Source organism: Pinus tabuliformis, chromosome 2_2 (genome assembly GCF_031772625.1).
Source record: "Pinus tabuliformis cultivar Carrire ecotype Pingquan chromosome 2_2, CPIR1, whole genome shotgun sequence".
Lineage (NCBI taxonomy): Eukaryota > Viridiplantae > Streptophyta > Pinopsida > Pinales > Pinaceae > Pinus > Pinus tabuliformis.
Window position 1 is genome coordinate 131,473,135 of NC_142300.1, and position 6,226 is coordinate 131,479,360.

Sequence of the window (6,226 nt, forward strand, 5' to 3'; positions counted from 1 at the left end):
CATAGGTGACACTTGTCATGTCATGCATAATAAAAAATTCAATAGCTTGATTATTCACCCACCCATGTGTCATTCTCACATCAAGGGTCTCCCAAAATTATTTACTTAAATTTTTATTTAAAACTAATATTTTCCTCACCTCAACAAGATTCCTATTTATTCTCCTAGTTGTCTCTTTATTCCCCCCTTTTATTCCTTAATTTGTGTTCATTACTTGAAGTCAATTAATGAGTCAAGATTTTATCCCCAATCTACTCCCTAATTTAACTCAGGTTATCTCCTAGATGGATATTCTTATGTTGGTTGTTGACACATGGAACTTTTCTACATTTCTCTAAATTTAATTTATTATTCTCATTTTAATTCACCTTCCCCTTTTCTTAATTAGGTTTAAATTAGTTTAGGATTAATCTTTATCCTTACCATTATGTTTGTCTTTCCCCTTTTTCCTAATTAAACAACATAATCTTCCTAGTATTTTCCAAAATGGGAAGGGTAGAGTTTTTAAGGTACTCTATTTTAATTCTTCCTATGATCCTCCTTATTCCAAGTTTTATTTTTGATTTAATTACATTGGTTTCTAATCATCATTTACCCTTGATGTAAATTTACCTAGTTTTCATTCCTTGCTTATATTTATTTATTATTATTTATTTTTAATGATTCCAAGGATGCCAAGCTTTGGTTGTGCCCTTCAAGAACTTCCCTAGAAGTTTCAAGGGTGCCACACCTAATAGCTTATTTGTGATGTCAAGGGTGCCAGTTTGGTTGTGCCCTTCAAGAACTTCCCTAGAAGTTCCAAGGGTGCCACACCTAATAGTTTATTTGTGATGTCAAGGGTGCCAGTTTGGTTGTGCCCTTCAAGAACTTCCCTAGAAGTTCCAAGGGTGCCACACCTAATAGTTTATTTGTGATGCCAAGGGTGCCAAGTTGGTCGTGCCCTTCAAGAAATTCCCCTGAAGTTCCAAGGGTGCCACACCTCTTGCCCTTCAAGCATCCAGTGATTACGAGGGGAAAATATAGTGCAACGTCATAGACCACTATCATCTCTTATGTTGCCTGCTATAGTGAGACTAATGGTGTTGGGGATCAAGGAATCCGCCTTGATGCGTGACCCCCGGTAAAGTCCTCATGAGCGACCCAACTTTGGAACCTGCCCTCATGGCATCGTGATCTTCAAGGCGAAGGTGCTTCAACCCTTCCAGCCCAAGTCACGGTGGGAGTGCTAGTGGGTGGGCTCAGGGACTCTGTCCCACCCCTCCCATGTAGTTCCATCCACTTGTACAACCCCATCACCCATATGTGAGTCATTCGGTCAAGCAACTAATCTGTGCCTGCAACCATTAATATATCATCAGAATATAGTTAAACATATATGGCAGATTCTAAGATCGACTTAGACTTTCAAAGATAAAATAATATGAATTTTGGTCAAACCAGGTGTCATCAACTCTTCATATGCGAGTACCTCTGATGGTTCCCTGCCATACTCAATAATCATCAGTAACACGGTTTCTCAATTTTAGTCAATTATCATAATAACATCATTAACAATTCCTGGTCATTCACATCATTGTCCATTGTAAGTCTGAACTAAAGGAAGTAGGTAACATAGGGGACACATCCCTCATGGCTATCATCAATAATTATCAATGGAGACATACATATTCATTAAGCTATATACATCGTAACATTGTAGAAATATACCTATCCATAAAACTTATCCTCGTTATGCTTTTAGTAGAGCGCATACATATTCTTTACTACCCTCGTCATAATTTCAAATAGAGACCAACTTAACTATTTAATATTGCAATTGTCAGAATACTGATAGATAAGATACATAACCATTCATGCTACCATAATATCAATGGAAAGCATTCATAACATCACAACCATGAATATCTCAATCGCTAATAATAGTGTCATGGGTCCAGATCCTCAATCTGAGGTCCTCGAAGAATAGATTGTCTAAGATAATGTCGTATTAGGGTCAGGAGACTAGAGTGGGCACTACATCTTCTTCTTCATGCTTTTGAATCTTCCCTCTAGCAATCATCTTGGTCTCTTCTTGAGTACATTTACCAACGAGCTCATCAAATGTCAAGTCTACGTTGTTGTTGCTTATAGTAGTAGTCAAGGTTTCCCAAATAGGAGGAAGACCTTGAAGAGTCACTATCACTAGCTCTCTATCAAATATGGGTTGTCCTGCAGTCTGCAATTGATTCCTTAGGTAGAATACTCTCATGAAATAGACTTGCACAGATTCCCACTTGTTCATCTACATCTCTTTGAGTTTATTTTTCAAGAAGAGGACGTGATTCAATTTTTTGACCTCATACATCCCAACCAGCTTGTCATAAATATCCTTAGGCTTCTTCAAGTAACAAACATAAAAAAGTAAATGATATTGCAAACCATCAATGAGAATTTTCTTGCCTTTGAGCTCACTTTTCTTGTACATAGATTTGGCAGTAACAGGACCATTTTCCGAAGGTGCGAGAACTTTTCCTTCCACATATTCCAAGATATTATTTTCATCCAATATCGCTTCCAACCTAATATTCCAAACAACAAAGTTTGATGAGTCACCCAACTTCTCAAAATCATTAAAGTAAGAGGTAGACATATTGACCAAGTCAAATAAGTTCCTTCATCTTTTTCCAAAGATGATTTCTTTTGTCTCTTGTATCCTTAGGCTTGTCTTCACCTTGGTTATGATACCATGTTAATTTTCCATTGTTCTATGTTGTTATAATCACTTCAACCCAACTCTTTTCTCCAAATAACAATTTCTTTCAAAACAATTTAATCTTCCAATGATCAACAGAGTAGATAGAACAATAAATGCAATGTATAGTAGAAGACAATCAAGAGCAATAATTGGAGACACCAAATTTGGTCAAAGACCATGGAAAAACCCAACAAGGGGGAAAACCCTTTCAAATTATTCTTCTTATTAAATTCTCATAAAATTTTCAATAGGGAGAGTACAATGATCTAATTCACAAATCAAGAGTCAAATTAAATTATTTGACTATCCAACAAAATGAACCAACCAATATCCAAATGATGAGCCAATAGTCAAATCTATTCCAAGTCAAATTTGATCAAAGTCAATAGTAGTCAACAATAACAAATGATGGCCTAACCATTCCTATAGTCAACATTGAACAAGCCTCCAAAAGTTTTGGTCAAACTGCCAGTCAATGCATCCTTCCAAGCTAGTCAAATATCAGTGAAGATAGTCCCAAAATCCATGGTCATACCCAGTCGACGGAGAGAGAAAGTATATTTTCCAAATATGCAATCAAAGCCTGCGATCAACAGAAGCCAAAGTGCCCACAATTCCTCAACTTTTGAGCCAAATAATGTGGCCTCCTTAAACAGATCAAAAACTAGTCAAACCAAGTCAAAGTGATAAGTCAAAGATGGTCAACAAGCTAGTCAAATTGTCCCAAACAGAAGTCAACGCAAAATTTCATATTTATCCTTCCTTTCCTTTGCACATGTAAGAGAGAGGCCTACAATTTCAAATGTAAGAACCAATCACAAGAGGAGAGAGAGAAGAATGGATGAGTGATGTGATACCAAATGAGGTTGACTTGACTTGTATTTATATGCTTCCTTGGAGACCCAATTGTTCTTTAGGCCAACCTATACTTTTGTGCACTTGCGGGTATTCACATTAAAAATATATTTTTCCTTGACTGAATTAAACTCTTCCAAGGGAAAAGAGGGTCTTCTCTGGATGAGGAAGGCTATCCAAATGAGGGAATTTTTCCCTAAGCTTCCAAATTAACAAGAGATAAGGGAGATTGTGTCCCTTCAACAACCTCAAATTCTTGGTAAGTCTTCAATCACCAAAGGAACCAAATCTAGTACCATATTCATTTGAATTGTTGATTGAGATAGGAAACCTACAAATGGATTTGATCCCTAGAACATAGACCCGTAATTATAGGGATCTTATGAACATTTGCTCACTAATCAATGATTTGATGTCGTAATCTGTATGGATAAATAGGAGCTATGAGATAGCCCTAGCAATTCTTATTTAAGTTTGATAATTACGAATTCTCCTATAGATGATGAATTCAAACTCTTAGAGAATGTATTGTGTCATGGATTAGTGTTCTAATGTATAATGTTTGCTTCCAAATTTCATACTTTTGGTGGTCTTTATAAGTTTTCTTTAGATCCTTAGCTAGGGCCCACTCAAAAGGTTGAACAATATACATTTGTGTTGTTGTTAAATTCACTTCATTTCGGATATGTTTAGTTAATGTTGTTTCCATTTCACATTATGCATCATTTTCTACCACTAATATTCATTTCCTACTACAAATTATATCATGTCATTTCAAGAAAACTTCAAGGTATAATGTCATTGATAAGGAGGCTTTAAGATTAACTCTATTTTCTTCATGTTTGCAACAAGTCACTTCCAAAAAAAATATCTTTGATTTCTAATGCTTTGTTTCAACTTTGTAGCAAGTTAATCTAGTAAAATCTATTAACAATAGGATAATTTAAGAAGATTTAAGTATATTTTGCAATAAGTTTACTTCTACACTATAGTAAAACAACTTGGGTTTGTAGAAAATTTTCATCTCTCATTTTTGACAAATTAAGTAGGGTTGTCCTTTGATTAATAGGTTCTATCAAATTATGTTTTATATCTCTTTTCACTCATTCAAATTACAAGTTTACTTTGAATATTGTTTAGTACCTTTTAGTATTTCCATTGATGCAGTATTCCATACTTAGGGCTAACATGTCTTCTACTCCTTAGATAAGTGTCTTCATGTAGTTTGCAGACATAGTCCATAGTACTTTGTCCAACCATGTGCCTGGGTTGACAATCTAAACTCATAAATAAGGTGTTCAATATCATTGCTAAATTCTTTGGCCCATCAATGTGGCATGTTACATGTCAACGACTAGTGATGAGGAACCTAGCCTGTGGCAAGTGGTATTCTTGAAATCAATTAAGAAACATTTCCACATTAAAGTCACCTCGATTTCCTAACATGTAGTTATTTTAATCCAAGGAAAAATACTTAATGATAGTACAAATATCAAATAAACATTTTAGTAATTGATGTATATCTAAAATAAATAAATAAATAAAAGATTAAGTAACATTACAAATGTTGAAAAGATATAGGCAAGACATCTCTTAACTAACATTTCAATCCATTACATTGAATAAAATATAGTGGATTCTATGGCTTACTCTATATTTAATCGATTTCATAAACATCAAAACAAAGATAATTCATGCTCAATGTTTCTCTAACATTCATTCAACTCATGTTTTAATGTCAAATTGATAATGATAAAGCTGATTAGACATTGAAGATTGACCCCAAATGTAGTCATGTGAATCTATTTATTTGATAGAGCCAACTTTGTAAAAAAATGTTCAATTTATCATCAACTCTTTCAATTCCTCTTACCAAGTCTCTCTTTGGTGATTGTGGGATCAAGTAGCAAAGACAAATTCCTAACGAAGGGAAAAGTGGAAAATGTAGGGAGAAAAATGTTATAGATAATGGAAAAAAAAACAAACAGAAAAGAGAGGAAAGCAACTTAATAAGCTATTTAAATTAAGAACTTGGGAAAATAAGAGTAGTTACTAACAAGTGTTGTTTGAGGATGTGTGGTTTCACTGTAAAGATTCTCAAGAAAAACAACTAGGCAACATCTCAAAGCACATTTTATGCATCATAATGGTTAAAATAGGTTGATTGAGACTTTTGACTTGATGTTTTGCTCATGTTGATGATAACATTTTCTCCATGAGGATAACTTACCTCAATGAATTGCATGTCATCAATGCAAAAATAATGATAGCGAGTGAAACCACATCCTACATTTTGTATAGCATGCCATATATTGCCATCATGGAAATGATAAAAATAATTTTGAAAATGAAAAATGTGCAACTCTAGTCCACCAAAACCTGAACAAGTAGAAATATGAGTGGACACCCACTCTTCATTAATAGAGTATTATTGTATTAGATATTTGTGTAATTTTGCAACAAGAAAGGGTACCAATGGTGACTAGCATTCTATGTGATCCAACGCTTACCATGTTGGTGAAGGGAATTCCTCCAATTCTTGAATAAGAATCATAGCTCTATGCAGTGTTTCATTTCTAACTACACTAATGATCATCTTCCAATGTGAACCCTATCGCTTTTGTTTTTGTTGGTTGA